This window comes from Macaca nemestrina, chromosome 12, assembly GCF_043159975.1.
Source record: "Macaca nemestrina isolate mMacNem1 chromosome 12, mMacNem.hap1, whole genome shotgun sequence".
NCBI classification, from domain to species: domain Eukaryota; kingdom Metazoa; phylum Chordata; class Mammalia; order Primates; family Cercopithecidae; genus Macaca; species Macaca nemestrina.
In genome coordinates this window covers 48,462,443-48,490,095 of record NC_092136.1, presented here as the reverse complement: position 1 = coordinate 48,490,095, position 27,653 = coordinate 48,462,443, and the positions used below count along the sequence as shown (strand labels likewise).

At 44.1% G+C, this 27,653-nt stretch overlaps 1 long non-coding RNA gene across 1 annotated transcript; it reads left to right on the top strand.

Moving 5' to 3' along the window:
- The first annotated feature begins 8,147 nt into the window (after nucleotides 1-8,147).
- Nucleotides 8,148-27,023, top strand: LOC105486952 (uncharacterized). The gene is made up of 7 exons (XR_011610791.1): nucleotides 8,148-9,224; nucleotides 10,490-10,563; nucleotides 16,049-16,143; nucleotides 17,823-18,060; nucleotides 18,986-19,132; nucleotides 23,870-23,958; nucleotides 26,740-27,023. It is a non-coding gene; the product is annotated as an uncharacterized lncRNA (long non-coding RNA).
- The last annotated feature ends 630 nt before the right edge of the window (nucleotides 27,024-27,653 follow it).

Here is a 27,653-nt window from a genome sequence, read left to right as displayed (position 1 = left end):
GGGTTTGATTAAGTGAGAAATTACCAAGATTACCTTCCTATACAGAGAAAGGCTTTGGGATAGGTCAGTCAAAGACTTCCTACATAGGACTGATTTTGAATTCGGCCTTGACAAAGAATATACATTGAGAGAAGAGTGAAAAAAGTCAGAGGATCTTAGTCCAAAGGATACATTTAGGGAAAGAGAAGGAAGACTGAGCAAACATGGCATATAAGCACTAGATTTTACTGCAATGGAAAGTGTTGGGGACAATAAGAAAAACAGTGGAGCTGGTGAGATTGGGAAGAGAAGCCGGGCGTGGTGGCTCACTCCTGTAATCCCAGCATTTAGGGAGGCCGAGGCGGGTGGATCACAAGGTCAGGAGGAGACCATCCTGGCCAAGATGGTGAAACCCCATCTCTACTAAAAAGTCAGCTGGGCGTGGTGGCGCCCACCTGGAGTCCCAGCTACTCGGAAGGCTGAGGTACGAGAATGGCTTGAAACCTGGGAGGCAGAGGTTGCAGTGAGCCGAGACTGTACTACTGCACTCCAGCCTGGGCAACAGAGTAAGTGAGACTCCGTTTCAAAAAAAAAAAGAAAAGAAAATCTTCAAGGCTCTCATAAAGAGCTTGTTCTGATGTATAGGTATGTTGAAGTCACTACAGAACTCTTTTGGGTTTCTAATTCCAGGGATGAAATAACTAGGGTAGTTCCTAGTTATCTGTGGTGGATAAGTTCCCAAACCCCCAGTTGATGAATGAAACCTTGGCTAGTACTAAACCCTATATAAACAGTCATGTTTTAACCACCCAAGGGGTTCACCTTGTCCCCTGCCTAGACAGAGCCGTCATCAAGACAGGGAAATTGTAATAGAGAAAGAGTAATTCATGCAGAGCTGGCTGTATGGGAGACCGGAGTTTTATTATTACTCAAATCAGTCTCCCTGAGCATTTGGAGAGCAGCGTGGTTTTTTGTTGTTGTTGTTGTTGTTGTTGCTTGAGACGGAATCTCACTCTGTTACCCAGGCTGGAGTGCAGTGGCACCATCTTGGTACACTGTGACCTCCACCTCCCTGGTCAAGCAATTCCCCTGCCTCAGCCTCCTGAGTAGCTGGGATTACAGGCACACCCCACCACACACACAGCTAATTTTTTTGTATTTTTAGTAGATATGGGGTTTCACCATGTTGGCCAGACTGGTCTCGAACTCCTGACCTCAGGCAATCTGCCCGCCTCGGCCTCCCAAAGTGCTGGGATTATAGGCGTGAGCCACCACGCCCCGCAGAAGAGCAGAGTTTTTAAGGATAACTTGGCCGGTCGGGGGAAGCCAGTGAGCCAGAACTGCTGATTGGTCAGGGATGAAATCACTGGGAGTCCAAGCTATCTTCTTGTGCTGAGTCAGTTCCTAGGTCGGGGGGGCCACAATATCAACTGAGCCAGTTTATTGATCTGGGTGGGGCCAGCTGATCCATCAAGTGCAGGGTCTGCAAAATACCTCAAACACTGATTTTAGGAGCAGTTTAGGGAGGATCTGAACCTTGTAGCCTCCAACTGTATGACTCCTAAACCAAAATTTCTAATCTTGTGGCTAATGTTAGTCCTACAAAAGCAATCTAGTCCCTAGGCAAGAAGGAGGTCTGCTTTGGGAAAGAGCTGTTACCATCTTTGTTTAAACTATAAACTACAAACTGAGTTTCTGCCAAAGTTATTTGAGCCTATGCCCAGGAATGAACAAGGATGGCTTGGAGGTTCGAAGCAAGATGGAGTTGGTAAAGTTAGATCTCTTTCACTGTCTCAGTCATAATTTTGCAAAGGTAGTTTTAATGTGTCGCTTAATGACAGGAATATATTCTGAGAAATTTGTTGTACATCATTGTATGAACATCACAGAGTGTGCTTACCTAGCTGTACTTACCATAGAGTATACAAACCTAGATGGTTAGCTTACTGCACACCTAGGCTATGTGGTATAGCCTATCGCTTCTAGGCTATAAACCTGTATGGAATGTTGCTGTATACTATAAGCAATTGTAACACAATGATAAGTATTTGTGTATTTAAATGTAGAAAAGGCACAGTAAAAATACGAAAGATAAAAAATGATATACATGCAGAGGGTACTTACCATGAATGAAGCTTGCAGGACTAAAAGAGTGGTGAGTAAATTTGAAGGCCTAGGACATTACTGTACACTACTGTAGACTTTATAAACACTGCACACTCAGATTACACTAAATGTATAAAAAATAGTTTTCTTTCTTCAATAAAAAATTAACCTTGCCGGGCGCGGTGGCTCAAGCCTGTAATCCCAGCACTTTGGGAGGCCGAGACGGGTGGATCACGAGGTCAGGAGATCGAGACCATCCTGGTTAACACAGTGAAACCCCGTCTCTACTAAAAAATACAAAAAAACTAGCCGGGCGAAGTGGCGGGCGCCTGTAGTCCCAGCTACTCGGGAGGCTGAGGCAGGAGAATGGCCTGAACCCGGGAGGCGGAGCTTGCAGTGAGCTGAGATCCGGCCACTGCACTCCAGCAAGGGGGACAGAGTGAGACTCCGTCTCAAAAAAAAAAAAAAAAAAAAAAATTAACCTTAGCTAAGTGTACCTTTTTTACTTTATAAACTTAAATTTTATTTTATCTTATTTTATTTTATTGAGATAGAGTCTCACTCTGTTGCTCAGGCTGGAGTACAGTGGCATGATCTCAGCTCACTGCAACCTCCGCCTCCCAGGTTCAAGCGATTCTCATGCCTCAGCCTTTGGAGTAGCTGGGATTACGGGCGCCTCCCACCACTCCTGGCTAATTTTTGTATTTTTAGTAGAGACGGGGTTTCACCATGTTGGCCAGGCTGGTTCCAAACTCCTGACCTCAGGTGATCCTCCCGCCTCGGCCTCCCAAAGTGCTGGGATTACAGGCGTGAGCTACCACACCCAACCAACTTTAAAATTTTTTAAAAAACTTTTTGACTGTTTTGTAATAACAGTTAGCTTAAAACACAAACACATTGTACATCTACACAAAAGTATTTTATTTATATTCTTATGCTATAATCCTTTTTTCTATTAAAACAATTTTTTTTTAATTTTGTAAACTTTTTTGTTAAAAACTAAGACACAAACACACACATTAGCCTATGCCCACATAGGGTCAAGATCATCAATATCACTCTAAATCTTGTCACCCTGGAAGGTCTTCAGGGACAATAATGTGCACAGAGCATCATCTTCTGGATATTCTAGACTGTCTTCTAAAATATCTCCTGAAGGGTGTGCCTGAGGCTGTTTTACTTTTTTATTTTATAAGTAGAAGTATTAGGTTGGTGCAAAAGTGATGGTGGTTTTTGCCATTACCTTTTTTTTTTTTTAAGACAGAATTTCTCTCTTGTCACCCAGGCTGGAGTACAATGGCACGATCTTGGCTCACTGCAACCTCTGCCTCCCGAGGTTCAAGCCATTCTCCTGCCTTAGCTTCCCAAGTAGCTGGGATTACAGGCTTGTGCCACCATGCCCAGCTAATTTTGCATTTTTAGTAGAGATGGGGTTTCACTGTGTTGGTTAGGCTAGTCTTGAACTCCTGACCTCAGGTGATCCACCCACCTTGGCCTCCCAAAGTGCTGGGATTACAGGCATGAGCCACCGTGCCTGATTTTTTTGCCGTAACTTTAATTGCAAAAACCTCAGTCACTTTTGCATCAACCTTTGTACACTCTAAAGTAATGATAAAAGATACAGTACAGGCCGGGTGCTGTGGCTCACGCCTATAATCCCAGCACTTTGGAAGGCCAAGACGGGTGGATCACAAGGTCAGGAATTCGAGACCAGCCTGGCCAACATAGTGAAACTCCATCTCTACTAAAAATACAAAAATTAGCCTGGCATGGTGGCACACACCTGTAGTTCCAATTACTCTGGAGGCTGAGGCAGGAGAATCACTTGAATCCAGGAGGTGGAGGTTGCAGTGAGCTGAGATGGCACAACTGCACTCCATCCTGGGTGACAGAGCGAGACTTTGTCCTAAAAAAGAAAAGTATAGGCGGGGCACGGTGGCTCACGCCTGTAATCCCAGCACTTTGGGAGGCTGAGGTGGGCAGATCTCGAGGTCAGGAGATCGAGACCATCCTGGCTAACACGGTGAAACCCCGTCTCTACTAAAAATACAAAAAAATCAGCCGGGCGTGGTGGCGGGTGCCTGTAGTCCCAGCTACTTGGGAGGCTGAGGCAGGAGAATGGCATGAACCCGGGAGGCGGAGCTTGCAGTGAGCTGACGTCGCGCCACTGCACTCCAGCCTGGGCGACAGAGCGAGACTCCATCTCAAAAAAAAAAAAAAAAAAAAAGAAAAAGAAAAGTATATATACAAAAATTAGCTTGTGGTCCTAGCTACTTAGGAGGCTGAGGTGGGAGGATCATTTGAACCCAGGAAATTAAGGTCACAGTGAGCTGTGATTGCACCATTGCACTCCAGCCTGGGTAACAAAGTGAGACCCTGTCACACACCCACAAACACACACAGACACACACACACTCAAACGTATAGTATGGTAAATACTAGGAAATAGGAATTATTCAGCTCCATTTTATTTTATTTTATTTTATTTTTATTTTTATTTTTTTTTTGAGACAGAGTCTCGCTCTGTCGCCCAGGCTGGAGTGCAGTGGCCGGATCTCAGCTCACTGCAAGCTCCGCCTCCTGGGTTCACACCATTCTCCTGCCTCAGCCTCCCGAGTAGCTGGGACTACAGGCGCCCGCCACCTTGCCCGGCTAGTTTTTTGTATTTTTTAGTAGAGACGGGGTTTCACCGGGTTAGCCAGGATGGTCTCGATCTCCTGACCTTGTGATCCGCCCGTCTCGGCCTCCCTCAGCTCCATTTTAAAATCATGGAACCATCATTGTATGTGTTCATGAGAATCGCTTGAACCTGGGAAGTGGAGGTTGCAGTGAGCCAAGATTCGGCCACTGCACTCTGGCCTGGGCAACAAGAACGAAACTCTATCTCAAACAAAAACAAAAACAAAAACATGAGGTGTGGTGGCGCCTGCCTGTAATCCCAGCTACTTGGGAGGCTGAGGCAGGAGAATCGCCTGAACCCAGGAGGTGAAGGTTGCAATGAGCTGAGATCAGGCCACTGCACTCCAGCCTGGGCAACAAGAGTGAAACTCCATCTCAAAAAAAAAAAAAAAAAAAATTATAACAATATTTCAGCATCACTCTTGGGCTTTGGGGTCATTATTAAAAAAAATAAGACTTACTGAACACAAGCACTGTGATACTGTGACAGTCGATTTGATAACCGAGATGACTGCTAAGTGACTAATAAATGGGCAGTGTATACAGCATGGATATACTGAACAAAGCAATGATTCACATCTGGAGTGGGACAGAGCAGGATGGCTGAGATTTCATCATACTACATACTAGTCAGAACGGCATACAATTTAACACTTATGAATTGTTTATTTCTGGAATTTTCCATTTAATCTTTTTGGACTGTACTTGAATGCTGGAAACTGAAACCCAGGAAAGTGAAATTGCATATAAGCGGGGGAATACTGTGCTGACGTAGACAACTACGCTTGACCTCAACTAAGACATTGGCTCAACAAAGAACAGCTTGCAACAGAGCTGAACCACTCCAGACTAACCTAATTCAGAACCAAAGCCTGTGGGAGGTTGAGGCAGGAGGATCACTTAAGCCCAGGAGTTCAAGACCAGCCTAGGCAATACAGAGAGACCCTATCTGTACAAAAAATAAAATTAGACAGGCATGGTGGTGCATGCCTACAGTCCCGGATACTCCAAAGGCTAAGGTGGGAGGATGGCTTGAGCCTGGCAGGTCAAGGTTGTAGTATGCCTTGATTGTGCTACTGCACTCCAGCCTGAGTGACAGAGAGAGAGACTATCTCGGGGGGTGGGGGAAGCCTGATTTAGGATTGCTTAGAGCCCAGAATATGCTAGGTTATTCTCATATTCATTCACTCATTGATTTATTCATCAAGTAGGTATTCACTGTAGGTCTATTCTCTTCCAAGCACTGTGGTAAGTGCTCAGGATGATCTGGACATGGAAGGATTTCCTAGAAGCTTGTGCCACCCTAGTGATCAAATGTAGGGCTCAGTTCCTCTTCCTGTTGTAGTCAGCACATCCAGACTAGTGTCATCAGATAAGCTTGCATAGATTTTCCCCATGACATCATATTCTGCCTCATTTTCATATGGCAACTTTTGTCATATAGTAGCATTTCTCATCATGGCCCCACCCCATAAACTTTTGACCTATACTGGCTTATGAACATTCACTATACAAATATTTATTAAATGACTTTAGATTGCCAGAAAGAAAATACTACCTTTAAATAACTCACAATCTTTAATTCTACCAAAGGAAAGTGATAAAATTGTTTAAAAAGGTACTCCACTGTGATAAATTTTATAATAAAGATGTCTTCAAAGTTCTGTAGGAGGAAGAGTTGTTTTTTTTTGTTTTTTTGTTTTTTTGGTTTTTTTTTGAGATGGAGTCTCACTCTGTTGCCCAGGCTGGAGTGCAATGGTGTAATCTTGGCTCACTGCAACCTCTGCCTCCCAGGTTCAAGCCATTCTCCTGCCTCAGCCTTCTGAGTAGCTGGGATTACAGGCACCTACCACCAAGTCCAGCTAATTTTTATATTTTTAGTAGAGGCGGGCTTTTGCCATGTTGGCCAGGCTGGTCTCGAACTCCTGACTTCGTGATCTGCCTGCCTCTGCCTCTGAAAATGTTGGGATTACAGGCGTGAGCCACCGTGCCCAGCCAGGAGTTGTTTCTTAATGCTAGGAGAGTGTGGCTTGGGGAAGTAATTTCTCCACTGTTATTTGAAGAATAATTCAGAGGTCAGTGAAAGAGAAGGGCCTTCTAAGAAAAGGAGCAGTTTGAGCTGAGGCATGCAGGCAGTAAAGAGAGTGGGATGTTTCAAGGACAATTGTTGATGATATTATGGATCTTTTGAAAATATCATGGTTTATACCACTTGGGGAGTAATAAGATTTCTTCTAAACCTGACCCAAGGATATTTGACACCAAGGATTTGTGTGGGTTTTTTGTTCTTTTTATGTATTTATTTTTTCTGTAGAGTTGCGGGTCTCACTATGCTGCCCAGGCTGGTCTTGAACTACTGGCCTCAAGCCATCCTCCTGCTTTGGCCTCTCAAGTTGTTGGGGTTACAGGTGTGATTCACCATGTCCGGTCAACACCAAGGATATTTAACAACAAACATATAATAAGAATTATGTCAATATCAGTGAATTTTCTTGGAAAGTATTTTATGAGTCAAATTTTATTGATTCAGTTTAATTCCATGATTAATGCATGCACAATAAAACTCTTGAATACACTGTGGGGCAGCAAAACTCTACCTCCATCCTCTTAGGGTCCTGGCTGGGCCTGGGAATCACATTGACATAAGACAAATTAACAGGAGAAAAGCATAGAAATTTATTTAATACAAGTTTTAAATGGCACCAGAGCCCTCATAAAGAAATGAAGACACAAAGAAGCAGTGAGAGTCAATCACTTATATACTGAATTGGACTTTGGACAAAGAATAGTAACTGTGAAAATGTGATAAGGCAAAAGAGTTTGGACTAGGGTAGCTCATTGGGTAGAGAAGTGACTAGGAAGATAAGGGTTAGTTTTAAAAGGTTCCTTTGTGCAGAATTTTCTTCCTGTTCTTGATAATAAGAATGTTTGTTGGTTTATAGAGAGGGCATCTTTCACATAGGAACTTCATCTCTTGCTTTTAAGAAACAAAATGAAGGTCAGAGTGATCTTGTATTCGCTGTTTTTTTTTTTTTTTTTTTTTTTTTTTTTTTTAATGTTTAATTCAGGCCGGGTGCGGTAGCTCATGCCCGTAATCCCAGCACTTTGGGAGGCCGAGGCAGATGGATCATGAGGTCAGGAGTTTGATACCAGCTTGACCAACATAGTGAAACCCCGTCTCTACTAAAAATACAAAAATTAGCTGGGAGTAGTTGCAGGCACCTGTAATCCCACCTACTTGGGAGGCTGAGGCAGGAGAATCATTTGAACCTGGGAGGTGGAAATTGCAGTGAGCCGAGATCGCGCCACTGCACTCTAGCCCCGGCAACAGTGTGCGACTGTTTTTCTCACATCTCAATATATGTGTATATATATTTAATTCAAAATAGTCAATATGCCAGAGCAGTGTATTTTGGGGTGGCATATTCTTAATGCTTTCAACACAATGGGGGCAAAATACTCTCAGAAGTCAAGGGTGGCAGGATCAGAATATTCTTGGGGCTAAAATAGCAGTATATCAATATCCCACTGCTTCTATCCTTGTCACAATGAATTTCCTAAGGTCTACATAGCTTCTCATGTCATAGATTACCTTCCCCTCCTACAACGTATTTCCTGACATTACCTTACCTCTTTGTTATATGGAATTCCCCAAACCAGTGTCACAAACCTGAATGCCCACAAGTGCTAGGTGGATAATATGAGTAAAACTAACTAAATGAGGACTGTGGTAAACTAAGAGTACCTGCCTCACCCAAAAAAAGGAAGCTGTTAGTGTGCTCCAGCCAGCTGTTCCCAGGTAGGAATGTAGACCAAAGGTTGTCAGAACTCTAACATTTTTGAAAAGAAACCAGAAATCCTGATTTTTATTATAGAAATTCCAAATTCAGCAATTAACTGGGCAAGAAACACACAAAATCCTGTGTGCAGGCCAACAAAACATATCTATGGGCGAGATCCCACCCCTGGGCAGTAGTCTATAATCTTTGTCCTAAAACTTTCAAACTTTTCTATGTGTTCATGCTCGAAGGAATGAATGACTGCTCCATTCCCTTATGACATTGCTGATCACTGACTTCCCAAATATGGGCCCAACCCTTTTCCTGTTGTGCACCTCCCACTGGTGATTTCAGAGTCTGACCATCCCTTTAAGATGTCAAGTTTTTGTAATGTCCTGAGCCCTGTCTTTGTGATGTCATGAACTATATGAAACTATATGAACAGTCTTCCCCTCCACTCTTGAGGGTTGCTTGGCTACACCCTCTATGACATCATGAATTGCTCTAACACCTTGGAATAACAACTCATTCCTCCATACCATTGCAAGCCTTTGCACATCTCTTTGTATCATCCCCCTATGACATCATGTGTTAATCTCATCTCAGGACTGCAACCCAGGATTGCATTGAGTGGGAAGATACAATTTTTACAGCATCACCAAAAAGCATAAGATTATTTGGGTAAGTTCGTGATGTCATAAGAGAATGTCTGCATCAGTAGAGCTTTCAAAAAGAATCACAGCTGGGCATGGTAGTGTGTGCCCTTAGTCCCAGCTACTTGGAAGGTTGAGGCAGGAGGATCCTTTCCTTGATCCTAGAAGTTTGAGGCTATAGTGCACAATAATCACATCTGTGAATCGCCATTGTATTCCAACCTTGGCAATATAGGTAGGCGCTCTCTCTCTCTCAAAAAAAAAAAGTCATAAAAGTTGAATTTATTTTTTCTTTTTTTTTTTTTTTGAGACAGAGTCTCACTCTGTTGCTCAGGCTAGAGTGCAATGGCTTGATCTTGGCTCACTGCAACCTCCACCTCCCGGGTTCAAGCAATTCTTCTGCCTCAGACTCCAAAGTAGCTGGGACTACAGGTGTGTACCACCATGCCTGGCTAATTTTTGTATTGTTAGTAGAGACAGGGTTTCGCCATGTTGGCCAGGCTGGTCTCGAACTCCTGAGGTCATGGTTTGCCCGCCTCAGCCTCTCAAAGTGCTGGGATTACAGGCGTGAGCCACTGCGCCCAGCCAAAAGTTGATGTTTATATGTGATTTAGATTGTTTTAGAGTGAATAAAAAATGTAAACTCAGTTTTCCAAGTATTTCAGGGCTTTTTTTTTTTTTTTTTTTTTTTTTTTTGAGACAGGGTCTCACTCTGTTTCCCAGGCTGGAGTGCAGTGGCACAATCACAGCTCACTGCAGGCTAAACCTGGGCTCAAGTGATCTTCCCACTTCAGCCTCTTGGGTAGCTGGGACTACAGGCATACACCACCATGTCCAGCTAATTTTTTGATTAGCAGAGGCCTCACTTTGTTGTCCAGGCTGGTCTCAAACTCCTGGGCTCAAGCAATCCTCCTGCCTTGGCCCCCCAAAGTGTTAGAATTACAGACCTGAGCAAGTGCACCCGGCCCAACTTTTATCATAGTGAAGAATTACAGGAATTACCTGAAAAGACTGCTCACTGTATATACTGCCTATTCCTTGGGGGTGGTAAGAGTTTTGTTTGTTTGTTTGTTTGTTTGTTTGTTTAAGTTTATAGAATGAAAATCCAGAGGTTAGGAAACAAGATCTATGTAATTGATCTGATCATTGCAAAGCCTCTCTAAGGTCTTTTCCTGGATGAAAAATAATATATATAAGTGTAGCACTCAATATTTATTTGATAATGTTCCTCACTGCAGTATGACTGAACTTATAAATTATTTGGTTTTGTTTTTTGTTTTTTGTTTTTTCCAGATGGAGTCTCGCTCTGTTGCCAAGGCTGTAGTACAATGATGTGATCTCAGCTCACTGCAACCTCTGCCTCCCAGGTTCAAGCGATTCTGCCTCAGGCTCATGACCAGCTGGGTTTACAGGCACCCATCATCATGCCTGGCTAATTTTTGTATTTTTGTAGAGACAGGGTTTTGCCAAATTGGCTAGGCTGGTCTTGAACTCCTCAGGTGATCCACCTGCCTTGGCTTCCCAAAGTGCTGGCATTATAGGCGTGGGCCACCGCGCCCAGTCATAACTTATTTTTTCTCACTACATTTTTATAATCCGTGGGATATATGCTTCAGGATTCCTCCTCCTATGTTTCTAATGTATTATTCTTTATATTTATTTATTTTTTAAATTTATTTGGAAAGATTGCTAAAAGGAAGTAGGATTATTGTCCTTAGAATATTATAAACCTTTTTTTTTTTTTTTGAGATGGAGTCTTGCTCTGTTGCCCAGGTTGGAGTGCAGTGGAATGATCTCGGCTCACTGCAACATCCACCTCCCATATTCAAGAGATTCTCCTGCCTCAGCCTCCTGAGTAGCTGGAATTACAGGCACGCACCATCATGCCTGGCTAATTTTAGTATTTTTAGTAGAGGTGGGGTTTCACTATGTTGGCCAGGCTGGTCTCAAACTCCTGACCTCAGGTGATCCACGCATCTCAGCCTCCCAAAGTGCTGGGATTACAGGTATGAGCCTCCATGCTAGGCCCTATTCTCTTTCTGAAAGAAAACAATAAAAACAAAAATTAAATCCCTTTGCCAAAACACTATGAGGAAAACAACCCAACAATATGAGTACCTAAGATAATTAGATGACTTTCATGCGTTCAACAAATGTGTATGGATTGCCTGCTATATGCTAGGCTCTGGGCATAAACAAATCAAATATCGTTTATGCCCTCATCGATTTTATGGTCTACTGAAAGACACAGACAAAAAGCAATTAAGGAAAAAAGTACACACACACACACACACACACACACAATTAGAGAGAGTAATAGGAGGGAGGAGAGGAAAATGGCTTTAGATTAAATGGTCTAAGTAGCTTTTTTTTTGAAGCAGTGGCATTTGACTTCCAATGAATGAAAAGAATCCAGCTATGCAAACTGTTGGGGGAATAGTGATGTGCTGAAAGGGGCACAGCTTCGGCAAAGGCCTCAGGTGGAAATAGTTTCAAAGATCAGAAAAACCAACATGGTTAAAGTATAATGATAGAGAAGGAGAATAGTGAGGAATGAGGCTGGACAGAAAGATGAATGAGACAACATACAGAGGATTGACAGACATGGTAAGAAGTTAAGTGAGAACACATTATTTTCAAGTAGAGTAGTGCCCTTTTTTTTTTTTTCTTTTGAGACAGAGTCTCACTCTGTTGCCCAGGCTGGAGTGCAGTGGCACAATCTTGGCTCACTGCAACCTCCGCCTCCCCGGTTCAAGCGATTCTTCTGCCTCAGCTTCCCAAGTAGCTGGGATTACAAGCGCGTGTCACCACGCGCAGCTAATTTTTATATTTTTAGTAGAGACAGGGTTTCACCATGTTGGCCAGGCTGGTCTCGAACTCCACCCACCTCGGCCTCCCAAAGTGCTGGGATTACAGGTGTGAGCCACCGTGCGTGGCAAGTAGTGCTATGTTTTAAAGCATTGCTCCAACTGCTGCGTGAAGAATGGATGCCAAATTGACAGTAGGACAGTAATTTGGAGGCTATTCACAGTATTCCATTGAGATATGATGATAACTGAGACTGGGTTATTAGAGAGAGGGAGAGGAAGAGGGAGAGGGGGAGAGAGAGAGAGAGAGAGATTGATTATGTACCTTAGAGGTAGAATCAACAGAACCTTTTGACGCTGATGAAGTAAATATGTGGTATGAAGGAAAACAAAGAATCAGAGATGACTTGTAGGGGGTTAGCTTGATCAACTGAATGCATACAAATTATTAAAATGAGAAGGATAGAGAGAGTGCAGAGCAGATTGTTTGGGAAGCATATCCTAGGACAGAGTTAGGTGTGCCAAAGGCTTATCAGGGGAGTAATACCTGTGTAGGAAAAGGGACAGAAGCAGAACTGTGCAGGGAGAGTTTGCAGATAATGATGTAAACCTGACAAAGTCTCTGCCAGCTCAATGGAGGGGTTCCTGAGCAAAAATTTCCGGTTGGAGGGGTTCTGTGTTAGACTAGACCCATGAACTACCACCTTGCCCACTCATTGGCTGGAAACCTGCCCAAGAAGAGTATGACTTAACTACATGCTAAGAAGAGTGTGACTTTGGCTGTAGAGCTGAGGTAGACCTTAAAGCCAGTAACAGCTAGAGACTCTCAGCTAACCACACTCCTACAGCTGGGCAACAGGTCCTTTCTTGAAAGGGGGTCTGAGCAGCACATCTCCTGGTCTCCCACAGTGAACAACGGGCATGAGAAGATCAGCAATTTAGTGTTAGACAAAAGAGGGACAGGCTGGGCACAGTGGCGCACACCTGTAATCCCAGCACTTTGGGAGACCAAGATGGGTGGATCACTTGAGGTCAAGAGTTCAAGACCAGCCTGGCCAACATGGTAAAACCCTGTCTCTACTAAAAATACAAAAATTAGCTGGGCCTGGTGGTGGATACCTGTAATCCCAGCTACTTGGGAGGCTGAGGCAGGAGAATCGCTTGAACCCGGGAGGCAGAGGTAGCAGTGAGCCAAGATCATGCCACTGTACTCCAGCTTTTTTTTTTTTTTTTTTTTTTTTTGTGACAGAGTCTTACTCTGTCACACACAAAAAAAGAGGGACTAAGTTAGTTAATTAGATCATTAATTCATCAAATATTTATTGACCTTCCACAACAGGCCATCCAAATAAAAATGTAGATAGTTAAAGATAGTCTAAATTTCCTAAGAGAAGTTTGGGCCAGAGATATTTGAGAATTTACATATACTGTACATGGTAGGTGTATGGTTTATGGACTGGCTCGCACCACCGAATGAAAGAGGAGATTGTTCTTCACTTGGAGAAGTGTTACTTTTCTAGAGATTGTTTGAAAGCAATTTGGGTTGTCACGTTGATTGCAGGGACAAAGGAGATACTACTGGCACTTAGTGAGTAGAATCTAGGAATATAAAACATTGTGCAATGCACGAGAAATCCTGCTCAATGAAGAAATGTCTCACATAAAATGCCAATAGTGCTCCTGTGAAAAAAATTTGCTGTGGACAGATAAGAGGTCCCAGAACCAACCCTGGGACATTCTATCTTTTAGAAGTTGGGTAATGAAGAAGAAGATGGCAAATGAGCCTGAAAAGGATTATCTAGAAAGGTAGAAAGAAAACTAGAAGAGAGTGGTGTCAGATGCTAAGAGAGGAAAGTGTTTTGAGAGAGGAGTCAGCAGCAAACAGTGCTGCTGGGCAGTTGAGTAAGATGAGGACAGAAAAGTGTCCACTCAAAGGTGACCTTAATAAAAGCAATCTCATTAGCCGGGCATGTGGCAGGCACCTGTAATCCCAGCTACTTGGGAGGGTGAGGCAGGAGAATTGCTTGAACCCAGGAGGTAGAGGTTGCAGCCAGCCACTGCACTCCAGCCCAGATGACAGAACAAGACTCTGTCTTGAGGAAATAAAAAAAAAAAATTCGGCCAGGAACAGTGGCTCATGTCTGTAATTCTAGCTACTTAGGAGACTGAGGCACTAGAATTACTTGAACCTGGGAGGTAGAGGTTGCAGTGAGCTGAGATTGTGCCACTGCACTCCAACCTGGGCGACAGAGCAAGACTGTGTCTCAAACAAAACAAACAAAAAATTTAATAAATAAAAATAATAGGCCAGGCGCAGTGGCTCATGCCTGTAATCCCAGCAGTTTGGGAGGCTGAGGTGGATGCATCACAAGCTCAGGAGTTCAAGACCAGCCTGGCCAAGATGGTGAAACACCGCCTCTACTAAAAATACAAAAATTAGCCAGGGGTGGTGGCGAGTGGCTGTAATCTCAGCTACTTGTGAGGCTGAGGTGGAGAATTGCTTGAACTCAGGAGGCAGAGGTTGCAGTGAGCCGAGACTGTGCCAATGCACTCCAGCTTGGGTGACAGAGTGAGACACCATCTCAAAAAAAAAAAGAGCAACTTCAGTATACTGTTGGAGAAAAGGGAAGCCAGACTAGTATAAATAAGAGGAAAAGAGAGGTGAGCAACTAGGGGAAGGAACTTTTTCAATGAATTTGAACAATAAGCAGGGAAATTTGGAGGGGGATTTGGGGTCAAGGAACAGCTTTTATTTCCAACATTACATTATAAAAAGTATGTAATTACCTATAGAAAAGTTGAAAGAATTTTGCAGTAAAATTGCTAAATTTTCTACTTAAAATTTTACTCTGCTTGCATTATCACATTTCTTTATCCATAGGGAAGGGGATTTTTAAAAGATGGAAGACACTCCTATAGCATGTTTGTATGCCTGGAATGTGATTCTGTAACCAGGGGAAGAGTCATCATATAGGAAGGAAAGGCAATAGCCAAATAAAGGAGCAAAGTCCTTGAGAGGTGAGGGGAATGGAATTCAGAGTATAGGTAAAGGGACTGCCTTTTGTTGTTACAGAAGGAAGGAAAGAGGACATGGGTACAGAATCATGAGTGTTTGGGGATTTTATATCGGGAAGATGTGGCAAAAACTGCACGATTGCCTAACAGCCAGACCCTCTTTTTCCTTGTTAATAGAACCCAAAATTTGGTGTGGGGGTAGCAGTGTGTCCATACTTAGGGGATTCGTTGTAATTGGTGTAAGCCAGTCATGATGACTGCATTCCTCTTTCTTTGCCAGACACTAACTTTCCTATCATACCTTGTACCAGGAGAATGGTCATATAACCTATTTCTAGTCAATGGAACTTTAAGGCTTGTTTGCTGGAGCTGGTGGGTGGGAGTAGGGTGGTGTGTGGGGGTGGCTCTGTGACAGTTTTTCCTTTACTAACAAAAGGAGAAGGAACTTCTTACATAAAAGGTTCTTTTGCTGCCTACTTGCATCCCCCCGTCTCCTATCCCAAGTGTTTCAATTTCTTTTCTTTTCTTTCTTTCTTTTCTTTTTTCCTTTGTTTTGAGACAGAGTCAAGTGATTCTCCTGCCTCAGCCTTCTGAGTAGCTGGGATCACAGGCGCCCACCACCATGCCCAGCTTATTTTGTATTTTTAGTAGAGACAGGTTTCACCATATTGGCCAGGCTGGTCTTGAACTCCTGACCTCAGGTGATCTGCCCACCTTGGCCTCCCAAAGTGCTGGGATTACAGGTGTGAGATACTGTGCCTGGCCCCGCCTCACTTTTTTTTTTTTCTTGTACAGATGGGGTCTCACTTTCTCACCCAGTCCAGAGGGCAGTGGCCAATCATAGCTCACTGTAACCTTGAGCCCCTGGGCTCAAGCGATCTTCCCACCTCAGTTTCCTTACTAGGACTACAAGTGCACACCACCACACCTGGCTCATTTCTGCATTTAATTTATTTTTTTTGGTAGAGATGGGGTCTCAAAGTGCTGTTATGCCCAGCTAATTTTTTTCTTTTTCTTTTTCTTTTTGTAGAGATAGGGTCTTGCTATGTTGCTCAGGCTGGTTTCGAACTCTTGGCCTCAAGTGATTTTCCCACTTTGGCCTCTCAAAGCACGGGAATTACAGAGGTAAGTCACCATGCCCAGCCTGTTTCCTATTTCTGAATGTGGTCATGACTCATGATGTTAGGAAGTATGCTAGCTGTCTTTCAACCTCAGGCAATAAGCTTGAAGATGAAAAGTCAGAGCTGAGGAATGCAGAGAGGCTATGATGATATTACTTAGCAGCTGAACACAGGGCAAAAACTGCCTCCGACAGATGTATTTCTTTATCATAGAAAAATAAACTCCAATTTATTGAAGTCTTTGTAGCCAGTTTTATGTCACTTTAACAGAATATAGATACATAATACAAAGGAAGTATGGTGGCTATTACTTTTTTCCTGTTGAATACCTCTTCCTAGGTTTATGCTAGTCACAGACTCTATTCTCCAGGCTATAGGAGTGAACACCTGACCCAAACAGGACTTAGATTCTTCCTACTGAGAATTTGAAACTTAATCAGGAATACCCAAAGACAGAAGGAACTAACCTAATGACAACTTCCAGAAAGAAGGCTGAAGATCTCCAGCCCCTAGGATTTGTATCCTACTCAAGGTCTATCTATGAGTTACTCCACTAGCCTCTCAATAAATCTCCAGCTGGAGGTGGTTTCTGTTTATTTAAACCAGTGGTTCTCAGCCAGGGGAGATTGTACTCTTCAATGGATCTCTGGCAATGTCTGGAGATATTTTTGGTTGACAACTGGCAGTGGATGTTAGTGGCATCTAGTGAGTAGAGACCAGGGATTCTGCTAACATCCTGTAACGCACAGAACAACTCCCCACAACAAAGACTTACTCGGCCTCAAATGTCATTAGTGTTGAGAAATCCTGCTTTAAAACAGGAGTTCCTTAACTGATACAAAGAGGTTCTCAACAAAGCTGACTCAGGATCACCTCTGAAATGAGTGTGAAGGAAGAATGGGAGGTTTGAGGAGTAAGGAAAGGTATGGAATGGTCATTATGGGTGTGGGAGAGAGAAAGTGGAAAGTTGCTGGGCAGTACTTAGGGTCTGTCTGAGATTGATGACCGTGAATTTGGAGACATAGGTCCAGTGATTTTTCTCCTGCAATGTAGAGCTGCATGGCACAAACAAGAAGAAGGTATATGTTGGGTTCATCCAAGGTTGAGTTTCTGTCAGGTGAGAGCAGCAGAGGGAAAGAAAGGCAAGGAAGTTGATATTTGTATGGGAGTGATTTTACTGATTAACCAGAGTAATTAAGCTGGGTAATGGTGGGGGGACAGGAATGATGAGATAATTGATGGGATCAAGTGGATCCAGGAAACAGCCTTATTGGTACCCCTCAGAGGTTGTCAGAAAACAGAATTTCAGGCTTCCTTGCAGATCTACTGAATCAGACTTTGGATTTATTTTATTTTTTGGAGACCGGGTCTCACTCCTGTCACCCAGGCTGGAGTGCAGTGGTGCCATCACAGCTCACTGCAGCCTCACCTCCCCAGGCTCAGGTGATTCTCCCACCTTAGCCTCCTAAGTAGCTGGGACTACAGATGTCTGCCACCACGCCTGGCTAATTTTTTGTACTTTCAATAGAGACGAGTTTTGCCATATTGCTCAGGCTGGTGTCAAACTCCTGGTCTTAAGAGATCCACCTACCTCAGCCTCCCACAATGCTGGCATTACAGGCCTGAGCCACCATGTCCGGTTACATTTTAAAACATTTTGTTTTGTTTTGTTTTGTTTTTTAGAGACAGTGTCTCAGTCTGTGTCACTCAGGCTGGAGTGCCCTGGTGTGATCATAGCTCACTGTAACCTTGAACTTCTGGGCTCAAGCAAGTGATCATCCTGCCTCAGCCTCCCAAGTAGCTGGGACTACAGGTGTTCAACACCAGACCTCTGGCTAGAATTTACATTTTAATAAGTTCCTGCTGTGACTTAAATGCACATTAAAGATTGAGAAGCCATGCATTAGTGGATTTGATGAAGGTAAGGAATTTCTGCACTGAGAATACTGAAAATATGATCCTGGGTGAATTATCTAGTCCAGAGGTTAGTAATTTTTTTTTTTTTTTTTTTTTTTTTTTTGCTGTAAGGGGCCAAGAGCCATACAGTTTCTGTCACAACTATTTAACTCTGCCATTGTAGTGTGAAAACAGCCTGAGACGATAGATAACACATACACAAGATGGACAGATGTTGAAATTTACTGTGTTCTAATAAGACTGTCAACAAAAACAAGTAATGGCAAGTAATGGGTTGATTTGACCCAAGGGCCATTGTTTGCTCATCCCTGATCTTGACCTTAATAAAAACAACAACAACAACAACAGTAAGTCTTAGCTCCCCAGAAAAGTTTACCCTGAGTTTTCTAGGTTCTGACTACTTACTATCTCTTGGAAGTAAGTATTCTCCCTCCCTCTTACCTTTTTTTTTTGTCACCCAAGCTGGAGTGCAGTGGTGCGATTTTGGCTCACTGCAATCTCTGCCTTCTGGGTTCAAGTGATTCTCCTGCTGCAGCCTCCCAAGTGGCTGGGATTACAGGCATGTGCCACCATGTCTGGCTAATCTTTGTATTTTTAGTAGAGACGCAGTTTCACCATGTTGGCCAGGCTGGTCTTGATCTGCCCGCCTCGGCCTTCTAAAGTGCTGGGATTACAGGCTTGAGCCACCGCACTCAGCTCCTCTTCCCTTTTCTTAACACAATGAAGAATTTGATTTTGTAACTAATTGGCCAGTTGATGTTCTGCAGGGTCCTAAAAGAGGAAGTAAGAAGGGAACTGAAGTCTTAGAAAACCAGAATCTCCTCGAAACCATTGTTTTCACCCTAGAGTAGCAAGAGATGTAATACGGGTCGGTTGGCGTCAGCTGGTTCTCTGGGGTTGTTTCACTTTTATTTTCTTCTGGCCTCCAGCAAACACATTTTGAGTTTCTCAGCTGAACCAAAGGAAATCAAGAAATCTCTTGAAATCAAGGAAATCAAGGAATCAATTACTTACACCAAGCTGAGCAAGAGACAACTTGAAGACAGAGGTAGCAGTAATCAGCCAGGATTTCCAAGGTAACAGGGCAGAAGTAGGGGCGAGGTGGGGAACAGAAATAAAAGCTACTGGACATCTCCTCACTAAGACTTTATTTTTATTTATTTATTTATTTATTTATTTATTTTGGGTTTTTTATTTTTTATTTTTGGTGTTTCTTTGTTTTGTTCTGTTTTTTGAGATGGAGTCTCGCTCTTGTGGCCCAGGCTGGAGTGTTGTGGGGTGATCTCAGCTCACTGAAACCTCTGCCTCCCGTGTTCAAGCAATTCTCCTGTCTCAGCCTCCTGAATAGCTGGGACTACAGGTGCTCACCACCACGCCTGGCTAACTTTTGTGCTTTTAGTAGAGACCGGGTTTCACCATGTTGGCCAGGCTGGTCTCCAACTCTTGACCTCAGGTGATTTGCCTGCCTCGGCCTCCCAAAGTGCTGGAATTACAGGCATAAGCCATTGCATCTGGCCACCTTTCTAGCACTTTACACATATCACTGGAATCCTTACAGTTAGTTCAGCATTATTATCCCCAGGTTATAGGTTGGGAAACGGAGACCAATATATTTTTAGACATTAATAAAGCACTTTGCTCCGGGCACCCTCTGCTTTACAAATATAAACTCATTTAATCCTTACCACAACTATATGAGGCTTATTATTGTTGAACTATTGTTGCCTGCATTTTACAAGTGGGAAAGCTGTGCTTTAAAGAGAGGGGTTAAGTGACTTGCTGGAGGCCATTAGCTAATATGAATGGAGCTGGGTTTTTAATCCAGGTGGACAGGTTTCATTGTTCACGCTCTTAACCACTATACCTCCTAGATTCACTCTTTCCAGACTTGAACAACTACTCTGCTAGAAAATGCACCTGGCCTAGAGTTAGGGAACTAACTCAAAACCAGGCACATGTAATAAGCAGTAGAGCCAGGGTTGGGGTTCAAGTCTCATGCTAAAGCTTATGTATTTTCCCTTGTCCAAGGTAGTGACTATGTTCTTTTTTTTTTTTTTTTGTCTTAATTAGTATTATAGAACAGTTGGAATATACAAGGTAGTGACTATGGTTTTGTTGTTGTTGTTGCTGCTTTTGTTTTTTTTGAGACAGAATCTCACTCTCTTGTCCAGGCTGGAGTGCAATGGCATGATCTTGGCTCACTGCATCTTCCATGTCCTGAGTTCAAGCGAGTCTCCTGCCTTAGCCTCCTGAGTAGTTGGGATTACAGACATGCACCACCACATCCTACTAATTTTTATTTTTTTTAATTTTTAGTAGAAATGGGGTTTCACCATGTTGGTCAGGCTGCTTTCAAACTCCTGACCTCAACTGATCCACCTGCCTCCGCCTCCCAAAGTGCTGGGATTACAGGTGTGAGCCACCGAGTCCGACCCATGTTCTTTAGACCTCTTTCCCACCAGGAGATTCTCTGTCAGTGCTAAACCTTCAAGTTTTAGCTTTACTTATTGTTATTATTTTACCACATAGGTTCATTTTATTGAGCTGAAAGCTTACAAAAAGTCCACTGGTCCCTGCCCTGCCCATGTTACACTCGTTCCTTCCCATGCACACTCTTGAGTATCCACAAGTGCTTCCACATAACTGGTTTCCCCCAACAAAGCACAAAGGGTGGTGCTTCCAAAGCATGCGTTGTTCCTAGCAGCAAGACTTTCAATGCTGGGGTTTTATTTATTCTGCGAGGTGGTATTTCTTTTTCTTTTCTTTATTTTCTTTCCTTTCCTTTCCTTTCCTCCCTTCCCCTCCCCTCCGCTCCGCTTCCCTTCCTTTTCTTTTTTTTTTGACAGAGTCTCACTCTGTTGCCAGGCTGGAGTGTGCAGTGGCATGATCTCGGCTCACTGCAACCTCAGCCTCCCGGGTTCAAGCGATTCTGCCTCAGCCTCCCAAATAGCTGGGGCTACAGGTGTGCACTACCATGCCCAGCTAATTTTTTTGCATTTGAAGTAGAGACAGGGTTTCACCATGTTGGCCAGGCTGGTCTTGAATTCCTGACCTCAGGTGATCTGCCCGCCTTGGCCTCCCAAAGTGCTGGGATTATAGGCATGAGCTACTGTGCCTGGCCATTTTTTAATCTTTGAAAGTGTTTTATTTCAATAGTTTTTGGGGTGCAGGTAGGTTTTGGTTACATGTATAAGTTCTTCCGTGATAATTTCTGAGATCTTAGTGCACCCAGTCCTCCAGCAGTATACACTGTACCCAATATGTAGTCTTTTATTCCTCACCCTTCTCCCAACCTTTCCTTCTGAGTCCCCAAAGTCTATTACATCATTCTACCTTTGTGTCCTCATAGCTTAGCTCCCACTTATAAGTGAGAACATATGATAATTGGTTTTCCATTCCTGAGTTACTTCACTTGGAATAATGGCCTCCAGCTCCATCCAAGTTGGTGCAAAATACATTATTTTGTTCTGTTTTATGAATCAGTAGTGTTCCATAATGTATATATAACACATTTTCTTTACGCACTTGTTGGTTGCTGGGCACTTAGGTTCATTCCATGTCTTTGCACTTGAGAATTGTGGTGCTGTAAACATGCATGTGCAAGTATCTTTTTCATATGACGACTTCTTTCCCTTCGGGTAGATACCCAATAGTGGGATTGCTGAATTGAATGGTAGTTCTACTTTCAGTTATTTGAGGAATCTCCATACTGTTTTCCATAGAGGTGGTACTAATTTACATTCCCAACAGCAGTGTAAAAGTGTTCCCTTTTCACCACATCCATGCCAACATCTATTGTTTTTTGACTTTTTTTTCTTTTTTCTTTTTTTTTTTTTGAGGCAGGGTCTCACTCTTTCACCCAGGCTGGAGTGCAGTGGTGTGATCTCAGCTCACTGCAACCTCTGCCTCTCGGGTTCAAGCAGTTCTCCCACCACAACCTCCCCAGTAGCTGGGAGTACAGGCATCCACCACCACACCCGGCTAATTTTTGTACTTTTAGTAGAGATAGAGTTTCACCATGCTGGCCAGGCTGGTCTTGACCTCCCGGCCTCCAGTGATCCACCAGCCTCAGCCTCCCAAACTGCTAGGATTACAGGTGTGAGCCATTACGGCTGGCCATTTTTCTCTATTCTATTCCACTGGTCTATGTTCCTGTTTTTATATCAGTACCATACTGTTTTGGTAGCTATAGTCTTTTTTTTTTTTGAGACAAAGTCTCACTCTTGTCCCCCAGGCTAGAGTGCAATGGCACCATCTCAGCTCACTGCAACCTCCGCCTCCTGGGTTCAAACGATTCTCCTGCCTTAGCCTCTCAAGTAGCTGGGATTACAGGCGCCTGCCACCACACCCGGCTAATTTTTGTATTTTTAGTAGAGACAGGGTTTCACCATGTTGGCCAGGCTGGTCTCAAACTCCTGACCTCAGGTGATCCACCCGCCTTGGCCTCCCAAAGTGCTAGGATTACAGGCGAAGGCCACCATGGTAACTGTAGTCTTGTAGTAGAGTTTGAAGTTGGGTAATGTGATGGCTCCAGATTTGTTCTTTTTGCTTAGTTTTGCTTTGGCTATGCGGCTCTTTTCTTGTTCCATATGAATTTTAGGATTGTTTTCTCCAGTTCTGTGAAGAATGATGATGGTATTTTGATGGGAATTGAATGGAATCTGTAGATTGCTTTTGGCAGTGTTGTGGGATGTGTTTCCATTTGTTCCAGAAGGGAGTATAACTGCCTCTGCCACACATGAGTTCACAAAGGGAGTGGGGAGTAGCAGGCAGCAGCAAGCCTAACTCAGCTCCCATGCAGTTGGCAAGGCTGGTCTTGCTCCCTCAGTGCCCTGCTAACAGCACTGAGTTTAGATCCAGGCAGTCTGTGCACACTGTGACCTGAAACCACAGCTTTCAGGTCATGCCCTTCCCTATCTGCTGGTAAGGCTGAGCACCCAGCATGTATGCTTGTGTCTCCTGCACACTTCTCGCTTGCCCCCTGGTTTCTGCTCAAGGGAGTTCATCCCCACTCCAGATTATATCATAAAATTCAGTTGGGAGCTTCCTTCACCCTGTGACCCCTCCCTGAGTTTGACTTCCCCGAGGGCCCCTGTAAGATACAGTCAGGAATGGCTTCCCTCCTTTCAAAGTGGAGACTGGGAATGCCTACAAGGCACTTCCCACTACTGTTTCTACGTTTATTTATTTCATGCCACTCCCTAAATCCATTCCAGCTCTGGGTAGGGTTGAAGCCTTCTCCTGTGGACTAGATTTTCAGATTCCCTGGTAGGAATGTGTGCTTGGAGGAAGACTCTCCCCCTCTCACACTCTGGGAACTTACAGTTTTTCACCTGTCTCACAGAGTAGGCTGCAGCCTGCTGCATCTTTCAAAGGGTCTGTGGATTCTTTCCCAGCTAATTAAAAAAAATTTCTTTTTGTAGAGACAGGCGTAGGCCAGGTGCAGTTACTCATGCCTGTAATCCCAGCATTTTGGGAGGCTGAGGTGGGAGGACTGCTTGATGCCACGAGTCCGAGACTAACTGGGCAACATAGTGAGACCCTATCTCTAAAAGAAAAGGGGGAAAAAAAGGGTTTTAGTTGACTGAAACCAGGACAAACATAAAGAAGGTCTCCCATTCAATTTATCTGGTTCTAAAAGCAGCTTTTTCTAAATTGTGCACACAAATGAACTGCTTTAGGCAAGACAGGGTCTTGCTATGTTGCCCAGGCTGAAACACAGTGGCTATTCACAGGCGTGATCCCACTACTGATCAGCAAAGGAATTTCTGACCTGCTCTGTTTCCAACCTGGACCTGTTTACGCCTCCTTAGGAAACCTGGTGGTACTGAGGCAGGAGGCAGAACTCAACGCTGGAGGCAGAGCTTGGACACCGGACCAAATTGAGGACTAGCTGAAACAGGTTTGGAGCAGAAGCACCTCCCCATAAGACATGCCCACCAGTGTGCCATGTCAGTTTACCATTGCCATGGCAACACCCTGAAGTTATGGCCCCTTTCTGTGGCAATGACCTGACAACCTGGAGGATACCACCCTCATTCTAGAAATTTCTGCATAAACTGCCCATTAAGTTGCATATAGTTAAAAGTGGGTATAGGGCGAGATGCAGTGGCTCATGCCTAGAATCCCAGCACTTTGGGAGGCCAAGGTGGGTGGATTGCTTGAGGTCAGGAGTTTGAGACCAGCCTGACCAACATGGTGAAACCCTGTCTCTACTGAAAATACAAAAATTATCCGGGCGTGGTGGTGGGTGCCTGTAATCCCAGCTACTCAGGAGGCTGAAGCAGGAGAATCGCCTGAACCCGGGAGGTGGAGGTTGTGGTGAGCTGAGACTGTACCACTGCACTCCAGCCTGGGTGACAACATGAGACTCTGTCTCAATAAATAAATAAAAAATAAAAAATAAATAAATAAAAATAAAAATAAAATAAAATCAGTATAAACAGGAATGCAGAACTGCCTCTGAGTTGCTGCTCTGGGCACACTGCCTACAGGGTAGCCCTACTCTGCAAGGAGCAGTACCTCTGCTGCTGCCGTGTACTGCTGCTTCAATAAAAGTTGCTGTTTAACACCACCAGCTCACCCTTGAATTCTTTCCTGGGTGAAGCCAAGAACCCTCAATTTTGGTGCTTTCCTGCCCTGCATCAGTCTCCTGCTCCTAGGAGTTCACACTTTTTTGTTTGTTCGTTTGTTTGTTTTGAGGCAGAGTTTCACTCTTATCACCCAGGCTGGAGTGCAACAGTGCAATCTCAACAGTGCTCACCGCAACCTCTGCCTCTCAGGTTCAAGCCATACTCCTCAGCCTCCCAAGTGTCTAGGATTACAGGCATCTGCCACCATGCCTGGCTAATTTTTGTATTTTTAGTAGAGATGGAGTTTCGCCATGTTGGTCAGGCTGGTCTTGGACTCCTGACCTCAGATGATCTGCCGGCTTCAACCTCACAAAGTGCTGGGATTACACGTGTAAGCCACCGTGCCCAGCCAAGTTCACCCCATTAATGTCAAACAGTGCAGACACCCAGTTGTCATAGCACATTACAGCCCAGAACTGGTCTCCAGCTATTCTCCTGCCTCAGCCTCCTGAGTATCTGAGACTACAGGTATATGCCACTGGGCCCAACACAGGTCTTTTTTTTTGAGACAGGGTCTTGCTCTGTTGTCCAGGCTGGAGTGCAGTGGCGCAATCTCGGCTCATTGCAACCTCCACCTCCTTGATTCAAGCGATCCTCCTGCCTTAGCCTTACAAGTAGCTGGGATTACAAGCGTGCACCACCACACTTAGCTATTTTTAGCAGAGACGGGGTTTCACCATGTTAGTATTTTTAGTAGAGACAGGAAAGTTTCACCATGTTGGCCAGGCTGGTCTCAAACTCCTGACCTCAAGTAATCTGCCCACCTCAGCCTCCCAAAGTGTTGGGATTACAGGTGTGAGCCACCTACCTGCCTGGCCTATCCTAAGTTTTAACACCTAATTCAGGCACTGTGTGTTCATCTGTGCTAGATAATAGCTAATAAACATGCACAAGATAGTTCCTGCCTTCAATGTGTTTACAGTCTAGTTCTAGTGTTTTGTAGTGTTAGGATGTGGTATGGTCTTCTGATCTGACACTACCAATGGTTACTAATTATATATAACCAATACCTAGATAATAAAATTTCCCATGTTTTTCAAATTGAAATTTAGTTTTCCTATACCGCTAACCTGAATATCCTCCTGAATATCCTTTCTTCTCTAGTGCCTTTACTCTTCAATTTATCCATTAGAGCCAAATATGACTATTTCCTTACATTTGCCTTTGCGCTTAACCCTTCAGCTGAGGTAGTGCCACAACATTCTTGGACTTTCATGATGATAAGGCAGATAGATTAAGATCTTGATTTAAATAAAATAGACAAGTGTAGTCTTCTCCTGAACTTCAAAAAGGATAAATAAAATGGACAAGGGTCCTCTTCTCCTGAACCTCAAAAAGGAGCTTAACCTTGAGGTACTGATCTATGTATGTGGATGAGAAGTGTTAGTAAAGATAATTGAGGCCAAGTGTGGTGGTTCACGCCTCTAATCTTTGGGAGGCTGAGGCGGGCAGATCACTTGAGTCCAGGACTTTGAGACCAGCCTGGAGAACATGGCAAAAATCTATCTCTACAAAAAATGCCAAAAAAATAGCTAGGCGTGGTGGTGTGCGCTTGTAGTCTCAGCTATTTGGGAGGCTGAGGTGGGAGGATTGCTTGAGCCTGCGAGGTTGAGGCTGCAGTGAGCTGAGATTGCGCCACTCCACTCCAGCCTGGGCAACAGAGGGAGACCCTGTCTCTAAATAAATAAATAAATACGATTGGGTTGAAATTCAGAGACCTAAGTTATAGTCCCAGCTCAGCCACTAATCTGAGAATAGTTAATTAACATTTATTGAAAATTTACAATGTGCCAGTCACTTTTTAAATTAATTTGCTATGCTGTAAGTAGGAGGGTACTATTATTATCCTCATTTTACAGACAAGGACATGGAGGCACAGAGCACTTAAATAACTCGCAAATCATACAGTTAGGGGCACACAGAGTCCAGTTGTGCAACAGAGGCAATCTGCTTGGTAATACTTCCAGATAACAGAAGCTTTCATTGCTAACACACTATGTGGCAGATTCTGTACTCTGTGTGTGTGTTTTTTGTTTGTTTGTTTGAGCCAGGGTCTCACTCTGTGGCACAATGATCATGGTTCACTGCACCTTCGGCCTTCTGAGCTCAAGTGATCCTCCCGCCTCCACCTCCTGAGTAGTACAGATGTGTGACACAGCGCCTGGCAAATTTTTAAATATTTTCTTCAGACTGAAACATCATTGTGGTAAAGATAAAAAAGAAAAAAATATTATTGTAGAGATGGGATCTCACTGTTGTCCAGATTGGTCTCAAATTTTTGAGCTCAAGCCATCCTCCTGCCTTGGCCTCCCAAAGTGCTGGGATTACAGGGTGAGTCACCATGCCTGGCCTGTACTGTTTTCCTGGCAATGTTATCTCATTCAATCTTCGTGAATAACCCTAAGGTATATGATACCAATTTTTCAGGTGAAAAAAACTAATTGGCAGAATGAAACTTCGTAAACAGCCTGTGGCTCCAAAAGCTTCTGGAAACCTCAAGCTACCCATGTGCATCTTTGAGCCTCAGTTTCCCCACTTTAAAATGAGGGGTTTGGAGCAGATGTCTGTTCTCTGGGGGAGGATGCAGAGGAAAGAGCTGTCTGCGAATCGACGAGAGAAAATGTGGGTAAATAACAGTTAAACCACAGTGACCGAAGGCCCAGCATAACGGGGGTGGGTGCGGTTACAAATGCCGGTAAGATTCCCGCCAAGACGGAGGACCGGGGTGTCAGAGCCGAGCGAGGCCTGTGGGCGAGAATGGGCCTGACAACCATTCTCTGACCCGCGTGGGCGCTGCAGGCGCAGGCCAGCGGCCAAGAGACAGGCGATCCCTGGGGCTCTGCCCGGGTCTCGGGACGGCACCTCACCCGCCCAGGTCCTGCTCCACAGGCTTCTCCGGGAAAGCTAGGGAAGGAAGAGGCGCGGCCTCCCGAGCCCGCATCTCAGAGCGCCACGTCCCTCCTGG